This window comes from Labeo rohita, chromosome 12, assembly GCF_022985175.1.
Source record: "Labeo rohita strain BAU-BD-2019 chromosome 12, IGBB_LRoh.1.0, whole genome shotgun sequence".
Lineage (NCBI taxonomy): Eukaryota > Metazoa > Chordata > Actinopteri > Cypriniformes > Cyprinidae > Labeo > Labeo rohita.
In genome coordinates, this window is record NC_066880.1 from 22,591,732 (window position 1) to 22,611,282 (window position 19,551).

A 19,551-nucleotide genomic window follows, 5' to 3' on the forward strand; every position below is an offset into this window, starting at 1 on the left:
TGAAACAGTTTGGTCAGAAAGTTTGGCTACATCACAAACTTCAGTAACCACGTCACGTCAAAGGATAGATTCTTATCATTAGCATGCAAAATGTCTATCATAGAGCATATAGACATTAAATAGAGCACAACCGCTAGGCGCTAACCGCTAACCTGAAAAATAACCCGCGGCAACAGTGTAAAAGTAGCCCAGAGTCAGACGCACCTCTCCTGCATTACCATCTGCACTTTACTCGCATATCCTCGCGGGCGCAAACTGAAATTACAAACTAGGCTGCATTCAAGCCTTCAAGGCATTTTGAGGGCACAACATCGTCAACTAAGTAACTTTAACAAGTGTTACAGTATCCACTGTAGTTGTCTACTAGTAAAAACATAGTTTTATCAGTCATTATCTGTGTTTCGCAATTATATCGCGTCTACTACAGTTCAGTTAGTGGATCAGGGGGCTCTGGCTGGTGTGACTGTGTGAGGACGGGGCTAATTTACATATTCATATCAATGTATAGTAAATGAGGCAAGGGGGGTAGAGTTACATTCAGGCTTCAAGGAATGAGAAAATTATTTCCACAAGAAAAAACATTTAAATATGTCATTTTGATGATCAAAGATCAGTTTTAAGAGATAAAAATTCTGACTTTAAGTGTGAAAACATAGCAGAAGTAGCACCAACATTCAAAAACAATGGACTTGCTAAAAAGCTATGAAAAGAGTGACACTTTATCTCACAGAGTACGACACAGCCTGCAGAAGTGACACACATGGTTATTGTCACCACTAGGATTACCTACTGTAGCCATAGCACAATAAACTCATTTAACCTCTTCCATGGCCCATATTTACAAAATATAGACTTCTATCCATACTCTGGTCTTATGAGACCAATCCTTTCGGATCCAAAAGCATCCAAAATGTTCTGGTGTTGCTAGAGGAGGAGTACAGTGAGAAGTGCCTGGTACCCACAGTGACGTTCAGTGGTAATAGAGCCCTTATATTGGGATGTATGAGTGCTAAAGGTGTAAGGAAGTTGTGCTTTATCAATGCTGTCATCAATTCACACACCACTGTGTGATGTAATACAAAAAACTGAAACTGCAGATGCTACCCTGCCCTCATTCCCTGCATTATTGGGCATTTTTTCAGCATGGCAATGAAGATATCAGTGGACATGTATTTAACTCAGTCTTAATATGTGGGGGAAGTGGGGGATTCTGTAGAGACGAGCTGAGCAAAACTCCCTTTTTTAGGAGGTCGTCCTCCAAGAGTTAAACAGGACAGATCTTGAACTTGTACACTCAGTGCCAAGAAGAGTCAGAGCAGTATACCTGACTTTCTGGAGGACATACTAAGTACTAGAATATTATACATTTGCTGAATTACATCTAGGGTGTACTCATTTCTGCAATCCTTTATTTAAACAAAATTCTCTAATTATTATCTAATAATTTACTTATTTTACAGAAAATATTGGCATATATTTTGTTGTTTTTATTAAGTGTATGTTTAATACATTTAAATTTTGCCATGTTTCCATGAATTGTATTAGTGATCATTAAGAAAAATACATATTTGTTACGTTCCACGTGTGCTTTTGTGTATATTTCGTTTTTCTCATCACTTCCCCATCTCTCTGTATTATTTCTTACTCATTTCTAGGTCTGTGTTTATTGGCTGACCAGGCTGTCAGTCATCGTTATGACGTCATCATGTTGCCAGTCCACTGATTTGCCGGCTGCATTTGAGGCCTCGAGCTCAGAGCGTGTGGGTGCGCCACGCCAGCGTACCTTGTGCTCCACGCGGTCAGCAGTCAGTCTTGTGTGTCTGTGAATGTTTAAAGTTTCCTGATTTTTCGAAGTAATGCTTTGTGCAGTGTACTTTGATTTATTTATAGGTTTGTCTTGGCTATTGACTTGTATCGAATTTAGAGCGAGATTTCTGTCCGTATGGCGTTAGAATCACATGCCAAGTTTAAAGTTAAGAATACACCTGGATTTCTGGGCGTTGAGTTAATCCTAAATGCCCTTTTTGACAACTCGAACAATTAGTCATCTGCCATGACTTTGCTTGTTTTTGCTCTTTTGATTAGTTTAGTTTGTACGCTGTTAGTTTAGGTTTGTGTGTGTCACGCCACTGTTGTACTTCTGCTTTTTAGCTTAATTGAGTTTAGTTAGGGCGTCGTACACGCTGAAGATTTCGTTTTTTCTTTTCTTGTTCTTTTTTTTCTAATTAGTTTAGAGGTTAGACGTAAGGCTGTTTTGTGTTGTTTATTTTCTTTGATTTGGGTGACACTCACATCTTTTTCTTTTGCTATTTGTATTAATATCTCTCTCTTTTCATTTATTTAATTATATACTCATAACGCAACTTTTACTAAAGTAAACACCTTAAACGTACTCTGTTGTTGTTGTCATCTTTTGATCTGCCTCACGCTCATCAGCTATTGTCTCACTTAAATGTTACGCTATCATCCCTTTTAAACATCAAACGCGTAACAATATTCATAAAGTGTTTTTTTTTTTTTTTTTAAGTGATAGGAAATACTTATAGTTAAAAAAAGATTAAGATCTGTTTTGAATAAATGCTGTGCTTTTTAACAACCTGCAAATAAAAAACAATATATCAGAGGTTCCAAAAAATATGAAAAATGAGATTGCACATGCATGTTCCAATATACAGTAAAGTGAATTGTAAATATGTAATCATATAGTATATTTATATTTTATACACATACAGTACAGTACATATTTTATTACATATACATCTATATATTATGAAGGTATTCATAACATTCTGTATATATTAAATATTGTATATTATGAATGTATTGGAAATTATTAAATATTTAATATACATACATTATGATATATAAATAAAAATGCTGTCACGTATCTTTCAATATATAGAAAGTGGCGATTTCTTATTCTGTGTATTTTCAACCTCATATGATTTAATATATTGATTGTTAATATATAAGGGAATATATTTTCTGTTGTGTAAGGGATTGCTTTTATACCAATTTCTATATTCCGCTTGACCGCAACATGTGATAAATCCATTCAAAACAACAGAAGCCTTACAGAATGTTGTAAACTGGGTTTCAGGGAGCCTCTATAAACTGCACAGTTGTGCTGTTCAAAAAATCCAGAGACTTTAGTTATAAAAAAGACTCAGCTAAGCACTGGAGATGTTCTAAGATATCTGTAATGGCCAGCATGCTTTTGTACTTGGTGAGAAACACATCGATTTCGATCTCTTGAACAAACCAGTCTGTGCACAAGCAAGAATTCATTCGCCTTCGCACGAATGCCTGTTTTATTCCCCTGTGAAATGTTCCAGCTGACACTGATTGATTTTGTGGAGTGTTTAACAGGTGGTCATTTGGTCTGTGCGTGCCTGATTACACATGTGTGAGAATGGTGATTTCAAGGTGGGGGCGGGGGTCAGTGGTCCAGTGCTGCTCTAGAGGCCTCAACGTAGCCAGACCCTCCATGTTGAACAGCTAAACGACAGAACGGCACAGACAGCAGACGAGGTTGGTAAGGAGAAATCAATGGTCAGAAAAAAGGAAGGCCAAGACAGGGGAGGAGAGAAATGAGTAGAGAATTTTAAAAGTGAGAGGCAGCAACATGAGGTAAACAGAGGTGAACGAAGAAAATAAAAAGATTTGGGGCCAGAAAGTCCAATTGATAAAGGAAAGAGAATGTTTTTTTTTTTTTCCAGTCAAAAGTTTGACACTTAAAGAAATGGTACTTTTGACCAATCTGTGGCCACATTTTGACATCATATGACAAGATACATTTATGAAGTAAATCTATTAGGAATATGTTCACCAAAAAAAAAAAAAGAAAAACGTAAAATCTGGCACAGTACACTGGCATATTGTTTCAAATGCAGATTTTGTTTTTGTATTCTGAATGAAAAATGAAAACAATGCCATTGCATGACTTCAGAAAACTTGAAACACTACTATTTTTTGTGATTTTAAGGTGCTATTAAGGTATATTAAAAACTGATGATATATCAGTACCATATTGGTTAACAACTGATATTAAATTTGGACTTTTACGATGTGTAAAAAAAAAGTCAAAAAATTAAAAAATTTGGGGTCTTAAAAAAATTTAGCAAGGATACATTTAATTGATCAAAACATGTTTATAATGTTACAATAAATTTCAAATAAATGCTGTTCTTTTGAACTTTCTATTTATCAAAAATGTATAAATCCTGAGGGGGAAAAAATAGATCACAGTTACAAAAAAATAAAAATAAAAAAAAGTTTACAACGTTGATAATAATAGGAAATGTTTGTAAACCACCAAATTAGGATAATTTCTGAAGGATCATGTGACACTGGAGTAATGGCTGCTGGAAATTCAGCATAACATAAATAAAATCTATTTTAAAACTGAATAAAATAGAAAACAATTATTTCAAATTGTAATAATATTTCATAATATTACTGCTTTTACTTTTTTTTTTTTTTTTAAGTGTAAAAGACAACCCCAAACTTTTAAACAATTAGATTTAACTTTAGATATTGGTCTTTTTTTATCAATGACAAATACACATCTTGAGTGCAGCCTTATCAATTAAATCTGTTCAACCTAAAATTAATATCTTGTCATATATTACTGTATTGGTAAATATAAAGTGTTTTTTGGAGTGTTTTGTTCTTTAGACCTTTTAGTCACTATTAACTGTTGTTGTAAGGAAAAATCTACATCAAGCTTCTTCAAAACATCTTTTTATTCCACAGAAAATATTACACTCTAAAAAACTGCTGGGTTGTTTCAACCCAATTTTAGGTCAAATATGGACATGACTGTTGGGTTTCATTTTTTAATTACATTTTTAATCCAAAGTTGAGTTGAAAAACCCCGCATTTTTTTAGAGTGTAATAATAATAATAATAACAAAAATAACCTCAAACAGGTATGAAATGACATGCCAGTGAAAAGTAGACTGCAGACTGACTCACAAAACTGTGCAAAAACAGCATTTGTTTGGTTTGATTTGCTGGACAGTCAGACAGTACAATCACTGCCTGCTCACGGACCATTCACTGAGCATCTGATGCCTATTACATACAAAACTAGAAGCACTTTTTCAATCTGGCATCTTTAATCCGACTGGTTGACTTTACACGTTACGGGAATCATTGCGCACAGGCTGTTGTTCTATTATTGTGATATGAAATTTTACAGATTTGTTCCCCCTGATGGCACAAAAAAACAAAATGAACAGTTGGTTCCCCTATTGTAAGTCACTTTGGATAAAATAATCTGCTAAATGCATAAATGTAGATGTAAATGTAAATGGCCATTTTACCAGTCATAAAGGTGGCTGCTTCCTGTCTAAGTGGGTGGTTCTTAAGGTACAGTCACAATTACACAATGACAATCACATTAATGCTGTTCAGTGAATTTTCAGGGATGAAATACAATCAGTTCGATTGGAATCCACTCAACCTAGATATTTTTTCGTGTGGTTGAAAGATTTTCCTACATAGACTTTGAGAAGGGTTCAAGTTGGACAAGTTCACAGCACTGACCACCAGAAAGTTGTTATATTTGAAAGTGACCTCTGCGTGAGCTGTACTTCACACAATGCTACCATATTGACTAATAATATACTATTATTCCAGTGCTGCAGGGATGACATTCTTCTAGCGAAAACCCAAAAATGAGTTTGCTTCTTAGGACTTCTGTACTTGAATGTGTTTTTATTTAAATGCCTAATAACTGAAATAAGTTCTGTGGTTAAAGCTAGCAACACCTAGTGGAAATACAAAAATAAAGCATGTTTACAAATAACCTTTGTGAACACCCCGTTCGTGTGCCACGCTTTCCTCAACTCATGTCATACAAATGCAGCTCTTACGAGTCTATAAGTAAAGACATGCCTCAACCGATAAAAAGCAGGCCCCTTTTCAATAAAAGGTCCAACATATTAGAAATGCTTTTAATGTAAAGTTCAGCTTAACTGTTGAGAAGAAGCATATCGTATCAATTGAAACCCAAAGATTCCATCACATTCCATTCCCATCTTGTATAAACGCTGTTAAAGGTTGACCCTATTTTTTACCCCATTGTCTGTAGAGCCCTGCATTTCAGCCCGGGTCCGGTGGGCTCCGACTTTTTTATGCCCCTAGGGCCGGGTTTCAGGCCAATTTTCATGTCATAGCTCAAACAAGGGCCGGGCATCAGGCCTGATTCAGGCTTTTCCTTTTTTTATATTTATTAATAAATTATGGTAATAAAAAAAAAAAAAAAAAATTGCTCCTGTTCAAGACCGAGACAGCGCATCCTGTTTGTTTTCTTTATTTTACAAAAGCACAAAAAAGAGTGCACACAAATAAATGTAGACTCTTTACAGTTCTGAATGATGTATTACTTTCACCTTTATGAGCAAAAACGGAGGTGTATTTTAAGTTGTTTCCAATCCAAGTGATCGCGCCGGCTCCTCCATGTCATGTAAAATATGCTTTAGCTCCTCTCTGCACAAACAACTCGATATGTATCTAACAGTGCACATTCATAGAGGTTAAACGTTTAAACTAACATTGTGATATGCTTGAACTGTTTTATATCTATAGATTTTATTTTAGACAAGTCGTGATGATTTGAGAAGGGTAAACTGATCAAACATAGGCTATGGTCAGCTCACTGGCTGCTGCTGGCTGCTTGGAAAAAAACATAAACTTACATTTAACGAAGAAAAAATGCTCCAAATGTTTTTCTAAATTAACTTAACAATAATAATAATAATAAAAAAAAAAACTAAACAAGATAATCACTTAGCCATTACATATAAAACTGAACTATTTTAGAGGGGTCCTATTATGCCTTTTTATTTTTTTTGCATTTTAGTCAGTGTGTGGTGTGTATGTTTGGGCATAAAAAGATAAAAAAATCTACAAAGTTACAAATCTCAAAGTCCACTCCAAAAGGAAATATTTCGTTTTTTAAAAAAAAAAAAAAAAATAATTTCAAATACAACGAACAAATCCTGTGGACTACAGCGTTTGTTTTCCATATGTTATAATGTCACAACACAGCCCATTAGAATATCATTAAAATAAATCCCACCTACTGAAATTCGAATGGTTGGGGGGTGGGTAGGGATGAGGTGGAGGATTAGCCTAACTAGGGATGCAGCGCTTAGAGCCACTTCTTGACACCATCATTGACTAGAATGACCACGATCATCTCCGGTGGCTGTGTCGGAGCCGCGCCACAGACCTGTGTGCAGTGTGTGGTAAGAGATTAGGCTAATCAGTGATGATTTTCTTTGCTCACTTTCTGTAGCTGCTTTTTGAATAACTACGGAAATGTAAGCATTATAATTAGTAACTTACAATATTTTTATTTAATTGTTGTCATGTTAAATGCAAATTAAGTCATTTTAAAACATTAGGCTACTTTAGGCTTATGGTGGGCAATGAAACAAAGTATGTAAATAATTAAATAAATTAGCACGATAATATCATGTATCGGCGATCTCGCAGGCTGACGATGGGACCCAACACTACTGTAGTGTATTATTTACTCACCCTCCAAGCATCCTAGGTGTATATGACTTCCTTCTTTCAGACGAATGCAATCAGAGTTATATTAATCCTGGCACTCCCAAGCTTTAGAAACGGCATAAACGGGTGTTTCTGTTCATCAGTCCAAAACAAGTCCAATAAAATGCATCCATCCATTTGTTTTTCGGAAGGCAGGCTTTCATCAAACCTGGAACTAATTGAGCCATTTGTGCCAGGCTGGTCAGAAAGATATTGTAATAATGTAAATTGTGTGAAAAATAATATGTTTTTCGAACCACCAAGCATGAGAGCATGTTCTATTACACCCCCACAACAAAAGCAAGACTTTGTAAAAGAGCATAATAGGACCCCTTTAATAGAGTAGTATAACAGTAGTATAAGTTGTGCAGCACAAAACGAAAGCTGTTCTAATGATATTTGATCTTACCCAAGCATTCCAATATGTGAATATTTTCATAACAACATGAGCCGCTTAAAATGAAGAAAGTTATCAACGTAACTGATATTCAGTAAGGTAGGCAATCGCTGCTTTGTTTATGTTTTGTGCATATCTGCACATATCTCGTATATCCTTGTTTAGGTTTCTCCTTTTCAATGACAAAAAAATATACCATTGATAGCTGCTGATATAGTAAGCGAATTCCTCTCACGCAGGCACAGAATGCACATGTTAGTTTGCAGTTGGCTGTAGTCTGAGTGGTGTGTTCAAGTGCAGCCTTTTGGTCTAGACACTGCCGATGCAAGGCGACAACACCGTCAGCTTTTGTCGCTGCTAGTTCTTTAAAGTCAGCTTGGCTGAAATTATTCAAATAACCCCCTTCAAAAGTTTGGGAACCCTTGGTTCTTAATACTATGTATGTTTTTCTTTTTTTTTTTTTACCCTTCGGATGCAACAGAAGATACTTGCATGTTTCCCGGAAGACAAATAAAGTACAATGTACCTTGATCTTCAAATTCAAAATCTTTTCACCCCCGGCTCTCCAGACAGAGTATTTTTGGAGGAAAACATTCCAGAATTTTTCTCCATATAGAGAACTTCAATGGGACCAGGCTGAAGGTCCAAATTGCAGTTTCAGTGCAGCTTCAAAGGGCTCTACACGATCCCAGCTGAGGAATAAAGGTCTTGTTTAATGAAACGATCAGTTATTTTCTAAAAAATAAAAAATAAATAAATACAAATCTATAGGCTATACTTTTTAACCACAAATGCTTGTCTTGCACTAGCTCTGCGATGCGCATCCACACATTATGCACATTACATAATCATGTTGGTAAAGTCACACTTGTTTTAAAAAGTGGCAAAATGGGACTACAGAGGTTATCTTGACACTGAACGTCATTATGCTAAGAAGAAAAACTCATCTCGTCACTTTATTTTTACAGTCTCACTGTTTTTATACTCACACATGCACAAACTAATCTAACTCAAACTTTCAAAGGTTTTTTTATTTATTTATTTTTAATAAAGACTGAAAGAGTTGTTAAGGCTCAAAGCTTAATTAGTTCATTTATAGTCTTCGTTTAGCTTTTTACTTCTGGTAACTGTCTTTATGCTTTAAAATTCACTAAAGCTGTGTTCATTTGTGAAGATTATCATGACAAACAAAACGTAAACCTTTGCTGGTCACAGTGTTTATTTTCTGCAACAGTCCAAAAGCCTATGGAAAAATCTTCTTGGGTTTTAGTTGAGGAAACCAGTGCAATGCTAAGTTCTGTGTTAGAGTACAAATTACATCATCACTGCAGCACTTTATTGACAAAGGACCATTTTTGCCCACTAAATTTAGAGATAATAATACCAATATTTAAAAATCTGGCTATGCAAGACTAGTTGGCAAATAGTTGTTTTGAAAGTTGAATAGTGTATGTTTGATTCTATACAATCCTGCATTTTAATTGATGCATGAGTGTAAAGATGAGATTGGAAAAGTTTAACTTCAACAATTATCTAGAGGGTATATACTGTAACTCAATGATTTAAAAGTATCTGCACACATGTCCTCTGGGAAATGGGTGCACAGACTGAAAGCATGAGCTCCACTGTGACACTGTGAATAAAAATGCTAATATGCAGCGGAGAGAGATGATGTGACCTTGTATATGAAATGGCTCTTCATTTATTTTACAGTCATCTCCAGAGAGCGATACTGAGCCACTTTCATTTATTGCTGAAGATAAATGCCCCTGTACCCTACTCCCAAACATCATCTGAGCATTTACAGGAATAATGTTGACTCAACGGCCAGCCGGCTCACAACACACCATCACGTTTCCCTGCGCAAGAGCTCTGTAGATACACTTAGACTATTAAATATAAATAAAAACTGGGCGGAATCAGACTTATGTATGGAACACAGCTTTTGTTGATCTGTGTGACTGACTGGTTTTTGCATGTAGCCTGACAGCCTGGCTGAAACAGAATTCAAGGTCAGTAAATTATATAGACACTGTGAAAGAAAGCAAAAGATGTATTTCTGAAATGAAGAAGGTTCATATGATCAAGGATCACCTTACTTACCCCTAAAGGGTGCATTTAAGTACATTTCGAAGGTACTCCTAAAGCATATTAGTGCCTTTTCTGCTTATTTTTAGTGTTGGCGAAAAACCAAAACTAGATCAAATAGAACACACATAACTAGATCACTTTTGTTACAAAACTATTTGCACTGCAAACACACAATTAGGAGATGTGATGAATGTTTAGTTGATGGACATCCCATTCCTACATACACAGAATGACATAACAAGAACAACTAACAATTGTTTTTATTGACTAACATTAGCAAATATTATAAATTATCTTAACAAATATTGTTCATAGTTAATTCATGAAATAATGTTAACAAATGAGACCTTATTGCAAGTGTTACCACTATAATGAAATATACTGTACAATAAATAAACACATTACTATAGTTGGCATTGCAACCAATTATTATATAATTTAACATTTATTTGGAAATAGCCCAAAGAATTTAAAGGGAATTAATCCTGAAAACATAAATATATTATTCAAATACATGACATAAGGTATGAAACATGTCATGAAACTCCCTATTTAAAAAAAAAATAAATAAATAAATAAAAAAATACAAAAATCGCTTGATACCAGAGTGTTGAAGTCCAGAATTACTTGTCTTACTTAATTTTCAGTTGTTTGACTGACTGACTGACTGACTGACTGACTGACTGACTGACTGATTGATTGATTATTGATTGATTGATTGATTGATATGATGAAAATATGTATAGTTTAAAAATAAGTTGTCTTTATAACAAACTAAACATTGACTAACAAAAGATTTTTAGTTTTAACAAGCCTAATAATTATACTTTCATATTATAGCTTAGCTTTTGTTTAAGATTTTAAGTTTTAAAAAGCCAAATACATATAGTGGCATGTGAAGGTTTGGGAACCCCTTGCAGAATCTGTGAAAATGTGAATAATTTTAACAAAATAAGAGAGATCATACAAAATGCATGTTATTTTTTATTTAGTACTGTCCTGAGTAAGATATTTTACATAAAAGATCTTTACATATAGTCCACTGGACAAATAAAAATAGCTGAAATTATTCAAATAACTCCCTTCAAAAGTTTGGGAACCCTTGGTTCTTAATACTGCGTGTGGTTACCTGGATGATCTACAATTGTTTTTTTTTTGTTTTGTTTTGTTTTTTTTTTTGCGATGGTTGTTCATGAGTCCCTTGTTTTTTTTTACATTTAGTACTGCCCTTCGGATGCAACAGAAGATACTTGCATGTTTCCTGGAAGACAAATTAAGTACAATTTACCTTGATCTTCAAATTCAAAATCTTTTCACCCCCGGCTCTCCAGACAGAGTATTTTTTGAGGAAAACATTCCAGAATTTTTCTCCATATAAAGGACTTCAATGGGAGTAGGTTGAAGGTCCCAATTGCAGTTTCAAAGGGCTCTACACGATCCCAGCTGAGGAATAAAGGTCTTGTTTAGCAAAATGATCAGTTATTTTCTGAAAAAAAAAAAAAAAAAAAAATCTATAGGCTATACTTTTTAACCACAAATGCATCCACGCATTATGCACATTACATAGTCATGGTGGTAAAATCACACGCAGTTAATTCTGCGTCTGTACTCTGGTTCAAAAAGGCAGAGTAGGGTGGAAAACATCTCATTTTCTCCCCCAACTTCAAAATCGTCCAACATCGTTGTTTTACCTTTTTTTGTAATGTGTTCAACTTTCTTTGCACGTTCACTTTTTAAACACTGGGTCAGTACTTCTGCTATTTGTGACATGTGACCTTTTCAACGTGACTGCATAATGTGTGAGGTCCAGCTAGTGCAAGATGAGCATTTGTGGTTAAAAAGTATAGCCTAGAGATGTTTATGTATTATTTTTTTGTACATTTATTATTATTACTATTTTATTTATTTATTTTTTAGAAAATGACCCTTTTTATTAGACCCTTATTCCTCGGTTGGGATTGTACAGTTGTGGGATTGTGTAGAGGCCTTTGAAGCTGCATTGAAATTGCAATTTGGACTTTCAACCTGTTGATCCTCATTGAAGTCCACTATATGGAGAAAAATCCTGGAATACTTTCCTCAAAAAACTGAATTCCTTTTTGACTGAAGAAAGAAAGACATGAACATCTTGGATGACACGGGGAGACGAGTGCATTTTCAGGTATTTTTTATCCTGGAAGTGAACTAACCCTTTAATCGATTCACGTGGAACTGACTTCTCAAAAAATTGTTCCAATTGCAAATGTTTTGGTATTCATGTGCTTATTGTTTTTATTTGCACTGCAACAACACAAAAAACTGAAGAAAAGTCAAATTTGATAAAAAAAAAAAAAAAAAATTCACACACAACTCAAAAGTGGACTGGACAAAATAATTGGCACCTTGTCAAAATTAGAAAGTAAGAAATAATTGGTTTTCAAGTATGTGATGCTCCTGTAATTTGTATTTAGACACACCTGTAGCAAATAACAGGTGTGGGCAATATAGAAATCACAATTGCAACCAGTTAAAATGTGTAGAGAGTTGTCTGTGGATTTGAGAGAAAAACAAATTGAGGAAAAACATGGACAATCTTATGGCTACAAGTCCATCTCCAGAGATCTTAATGTTCCTTTGTCAACTGTGTGCAATATCATCAAGAGGTTTACAGTCCATAGCACTGTAGCTAACCTCCCTGAACATGGACGGAAGAGTAAAATTAATGAAAAATTACAACGGAGGATTGCTTGAATTGTGGATAAAGAACTCAGACTAACTTCCAAACAAATTCAATCTGATCTGCAGACACAGGGTACAACAGTGTCAGCTCGCACTATCCGTCGCCATCTGAATGAAAACGGACGCTATGGTAGGAGACCCAGAAGGACACCACTGCATAAAAAAGCAAGACTGGAGTCCACCAAAACTTTTGTGACAAAACCACAATCCTTTTGAGGGGAACATACTGTGGACAGATGAGACAAAATTCAAGCTTTTTGGTAAAGGACATCATGGCACTGTTTACAGAAAACGTCTTCAAAGAATAGAACACAGTCCCTACGGTCAAACATGGTGTAAGTTCAAAGATGTTTGGGGTTGCTTTGCTGCTTCTGGCACTGGATGTCTTGACTGTCTTGACTGTGTGAACGGTATCATGAAATCTGATGATTACCAAAGAATTCTGAGGGCGCAACGTAGTGGCCAGTGTCAGAAAACTGCGTCTCCACCAGAGGTCATGGGTCTTCCAGCAGGATAATGACCCTAAACACACTTCAAAAAGCACTCAGAAATGGTTACACACAAAGTGCTGGAGAGTTCTAAAATGGCCAGCAATGAGTCCAGATCTGAATCCCATAGAACACCTGTGGAGAGATCTCAAAGACAGCAGTTCAAATCTGAATGACCTGGAGCAGTTTGCAAAAGACGAGCAGTCCAAAATTCCAGTACAGAGGTGTAAGAAACTCATTCATGGTTACAGGAAGCGACTGATTTCAGTTATTATAATAATTTTGTCCAGTGCATTTTTGGGGCTTTGTGTGGAATTGTATCAGATTTGACTTTTCTTCTCTGTTTTTTTTTTTTTGAGTGCCAAAACATTTTCAATTGCAACAATTTTCTGACAGAAGGATTGCATTTTTTGACAGAATTGATATTTTTGGTCATGACTGTATCTGTTGGGCGTAAAATGTATGTGTGTGTCTGTGTGTGTGTAAAAGCATGTATGTTTTAGTGTCACATATTGATATGCATGCCATGATGGTTTAACCATTCTGTAAACTATATATTGTTTTAATCACACTTACACATAAAACATCCACTCTTTAATCTTTCTATTTGAAAACACACACTGAGCTGCTCCTAATTGCCCTCAGGTGGACATGTTTCAGAAACATTGATTCAAACTGTAAATAATTTGTCATCACATCCATAAAGTCTTTAATGCATGCTTAAAGCAAATCCTGCATAAGAACAGCACTGTAACTAACAACCATCTCAATGCAACTGACATATAAACAAAGATTTTGAAATATGTATGTTAATTTTGATTGTCTGAACATCCTTCAGAATCAAGGGCGTAAATTTCATCTAACAGTAGGGGGGGACAATAAACATAAATTTTCTTAAGAGTAATTTTTAAAGGTGACACAAATAATACAGCCAAAATTTTACTTGCAAGAATAGATGTGTACACAGCATGTTTGTACATAGCATGCTGTTTAAATATGAGTTCGGTTCATAGGTTCATCACATGGTCATATTATAATTATTGAATTATTTAGCATCTTCCATATAGTATTTTAGGTTTCGTCTGGGACTGAGGACGTCTCTTCTTTAGATATTCAACCGCAGCAAACCCATTGATCTGCCACTTAACATCATACTGAGCAACACCCAACATAGGTCTACAATATTAGCCTGATATCAGTTCACATACAGGCTTATCGCTGTTAATTAGTGGGTGACAAGTTACGGTGAACTAAGCTTAGTAACCTTATACTCGCTCATAGAAAAATACATCGGATATCATAATTTTTTTTTGTCATGACTAATTTATTAAAGGAAAAGGCCAGTTCCAGAACAAAAATTTACAGATAATGTACTCACCCCCTTGTCATCCAAAATGTTTGTGGCTTATTTTCTTCAGCTGTAAAGAAATTATGTTTTTGAGTTAAACATTTCAGGATTTTTCTCCATATAATGGACTGATATGGTGCCCCGATTTGGATTTTTGGATCTGCATTTCCAAAATGCAGTTTAAATGCGAAACGATAGGCTGATAGTGAGACAAGACGAGCGTTTGACATTAAAAAGTATATAAACTGTATTATTTTTATGAAAATAACAGATCGTTTCGCTAGATAAGACCCTTCTTCCTCCGCTAGGATAGTTTACAACCGCATCTGGGATTGTTTGAAGCCCAATTTAAACTGCATTTTGGAAGTTCAAAATTGGGGCACCATATCAGTCCATTATATGGAGAAAAATGCTGAAATGTTTCCCTCAAAAAAACATAATGTCTTTACGGCTGAAGAAAGAAACACATGAACATCTTGGATGACAAGGGGTGAGTACATTATCTGTCAATTTTTATTCTGGAAGTGGACTTCTCCTTTAATGATCATTTGTACTAAAGAGAAAGAATCACTTCACCCGATGTTTAAAGTGAATAAAATAGTCTTGACAGCCTAAGTTACCCACACATTACTACTGAAAAACTTTGCACTCGTGTGTGTATCGCTAAAGAAAGGAAAAGCACTGGACCAAACCACTGTTAGGCCAGGGAGAGGGAACATAAAAAATTTCTGAACTTTTTTTTTTTTTTTTTTTCCGCATTTATATTGTTTTACTACTTACAATGTTATTTTAAGAATATGTCCATCAGAGGTTGCATTAACCGAAAATTGTCCATCATTGACAGAATTTTTTTTTAATCAGTGACAGAAAAATTGGAAGGCCGTCCATCACTTTGATGAATTACACTGATAGTGATCTGTTGTAATTTCTAACTGTAATTTCCAGCCCTGTCCAGCTGGTGGTGAGTGCGCTCCAGTGTAGCAGCAGAGCACTGGATGCAGAACAAAAACTAAACTGTCACAAATGTTTTGCTATACATTTGATTACGCAAAGACGAGTACACAGAAACTACAACGATCTATCACGCCACATTAAAGAGCACCAAAACGGTATTTATTGCTTGAATTTCCTAATGAATTGGACAGAATTTGAAATCTGAGACTTTGTTTCATATCAAAAGTAACATAAAGCTTAGCCTATTGCGATTTATTGGATGGGAGATGCACTATGTACTGTTCATTCACCAACATTAAAACAGTATAGACCAAAAGATCGAATGGAATTTACGAATTGATATTGGTTCATAAAAATGAGAATATATTAAAACTGCTGTCACCACGGGGTGTGGTGTTGAACATGAAAATTTACGCAGTCTCATGTGTTCTCTTCAAAATAAATGCATAACCTTAAACCGTCCTGTACACTGTTAGACATTTCTGTAATTTCTACAGTTATTAACTGTATATCACCCAGTATAATACTGCAAATTCCCTTTGCAGTAAATAACTGTAATAACCACTGCATTATGGGAATTTTCTGTGACGTCAGACCCCAAATACAGAGACTTACTGTATTTTTTAAAATTGCTGTATACTACTGTATTTGCTGTAACGGCCTCATTGGCGGCGTTCTATTGAGGTCGTTTTATTTTTCCTCATTTATTATATTTGGATTGACACGATTTGCCCTACACCGTGTCTACAACGCCGCAACAGTTTGGGACGGACTACACCGGATGTGTTGCATCGCTTGTAATTACTGGAAAATCCGTTTGTCCTTCATGTCAGACACAGCGCGAGCGTTTGAAGTACATCTGTAAGTCAGAAATATACCAGGGGATTATTTTACTGTAAGCATCCACTGTAGATTGTATATTTAATGGGTTCTATATTGTCTTCTTTTGTCGAGTCGCACTGCGCCGTGCCACTCGTGTCCAAGGAAGACACTGAAGCAGCGGGCAGTGTCGCGTTGTTTGCCCGGGGATGAACCCGCGAGAGTGGAAGAGTTCTGGAGAACATCTACGGTGTGTGTCGATGCAATTTACAAGAGATTAAGACCAGCAAGTAAGGTAAAAATAAATATACGTTTGTCTGAGTGTTTGTCAGATTTTTGCAAACCAGTGTAACCTAGTAATATTTACCCATCAACATGGGGGTTACAAACTTTACTATAGTAAACTGTGCTGTCGTTTCAAACAGCTTTTGTCAGCTTATTAAATTAAGTTACTGAATTAAAATAATTTTGAACAAGCAATGCTTTTGTCAGCTTATTAAATTAAGTTACTGAATTAAAATAATTTTCAATGAGCAACGCTTTTATCAGCTTATTAAAGTTACTGAATTAAAATAATTTTCAACGAGCAACGCTTTTATCAGCTTATTAAATTAAGTTACTGAATTAAAATAATTTTCAACAAGCAATGCTTTTGTCAGCTCATTAAATTAAGTTACTGAATTAAAATAATTTTCAACGAGCAACGCTTTTGTCAGCTTATTAAATTAACTTACTGAATTAAAATAATTTTCAACGAGCAACGCTTATCTTACATTAACATTAAGTTAAATGTGAAATTTTGTTCAGGTGTTAGTATAATGTTGTCCAGTAGCCTATTGAGAAAAAAAAATCGTATGCTAGCTAGGTTAGACAAGTTATATAGCTAACTGTTAGCTGCCTTTCTAGTTTTAGAATTAGTTTGTTATAATTATTAATGGAATTTAAGATTAACTGCATTTTGTTGTGTTTGTGTTTTAAATGCAACTGCAATGAACCATCAAGAAAGACGAGCATGCCAACCACACTGAGACTAATAGTTCATGGTAAGAGAACAACTACGGTTTTGAGATGTTTGTGTATTTAATGTGGGGTTTGCCTTTTAAAAGTGTGCCATTTCTTCTACTTGTTTTTCAGAGAAGACATTTCTGTCACTAATAAAGTGGATGGTGAGCAAAGGTGGTGGCCACGTTTTGGAGCAGCACCTGGGTTTTGCAGATGGCGGTGTATTCTTTGGCTGCATGTCTTTTTCTCCATTGTTTCTGTTGCCTATAGATTCTTTGTGAGGATACAAAACATCCTAAGACAGGGGAAATGGTGAAGATGCACTGTTCCAGCAGTTTAAGACTGTATTTTTAAGTGTTATACATGCATTGTTTTAAATAAAGTATTTGATATTTTGTGATTATTGTGTCTGTTTTAATTGAATGTCAGTAGTACCTATGTAGAATAAAAACAAAATAAATTTAAATGAATTCAATATAACTGTAACTGCAACTGTAAATTAAATATGGTTTGCTACTGTAAATTCTAATTACAGTAACTTACTGGCAACAGTGTTGTACACTACTGTAAAAATCCTTTGAAATGTCTAACAGTGTAGGTTCATATTTAAAAAATGAAAATGTGAACAAAAATAAAAGCAGTTAAAGGTGTTATTATAATAAAATATAAAAATTAAAATGACGGGTAATAATAGATTATGACAGAATTTTTACGACCGTGTCAGTCAAAATAAGGGACAATTTTAAAGTCTAACTCAACCTCTGACGTCCATTGTATTATGTACAATACACGCTTGTCGCTTGTAATGATATTTTTGGGAGGCAACCCTTAGTTGGGGGGGGGGGGTTGGGGGGGTTCTGAGAAATAATGCCATTACAGCTAGCTGAAATTAAATATTTTTTGTTTCATTTCAGGTAATTTTTTTTTTTCTTTCATGAAAATGTCTCTTATATGGCTTTACTTTTAGTTAACAATAATAGCCCTGAGTAGCCCATATAACTTGTCTTCTATATTTCAAGACAAAAGAGTTTGGTTGCTTAGCTTTTAGCCATAATTACACCATCAGGCAGCAAAAACATCTTTCTCTCTTAAAGACAATTAATGTGAGTCCATTGCTTGGAATATTTAACATCCAGACAATAAAAAGCCAGAAGCAGATGTTGATACAGTCAACAAACAAGCCAGCTATCTTATTCAGACCTCTTATTAAGGCCTGAAAATAAATTAAAATGGAAAGAAACCACATATATTATGGATGATATACTGCATTGTTGAATAAATGGTTAAATCGTTGAATACTGATCCATAATTTTTTAACAAAGATTGCAGAATGCAACTCACGAAGTGGACTTACTTCATAGTTAACTGTTTACTAGAGAACTTATGAAAGTTAACACTATTGCACTATAATGTTTCCAATATGGAAAAAAAAGTAATGCAGTACATTTTTGAAACAGCCAAATCTTAATGCCTTGACTGGACTTGGCACTTTTATAATGCCTTTTGAGTCAGAAAGTCATTATATGCTTTCACTGTATGAAAAATAGCCATGTGTGAACTTTTCCTTCAAAAAAAGACTGTTGTTATTAAATGTTTATCTAATTATCATGCTGGCTGTCTTTGTCTAGCTCTCACACATATATAATACATTACACAATCACAAGAAAAAAATTATTTCAACGGCAGATATTCCTTTCTAAACTGGCCTTGATTTTCTTTGTGAATGTGAGAATCAAAGGAAGCCTAAACCAGACAGATCTCTTTATGCTTTTCAATCCCTAACATATCAAAGCCTCGCAGTTATTACTAGCTATTTTGTGCAAAATTGAAAGGTATCTAATTATACAGAGAACACAATCACAGTCATATCAGAGCAAATAACTACCTCAGTGACAATCAAACATCATATTTTGACACTCCCGGCAGATTCTTTCTAAGTCTTTTTAACACATCTTTCATGTTACTCTCATTCTGGATATCATCAGTGTATCTCTGTCAATCATGTAGACAATCTATGATACGACACACATAGTTATCACGGAAAATTACAGTCTTTGTGAAAGCCTATTAATATATAATATCATATTTGATTTGATTCACTATACACATATAATGCTTTTCAACCGGTGTCTCAGTCTAATACAGATTGCTAGAGGAGACGAAATAGC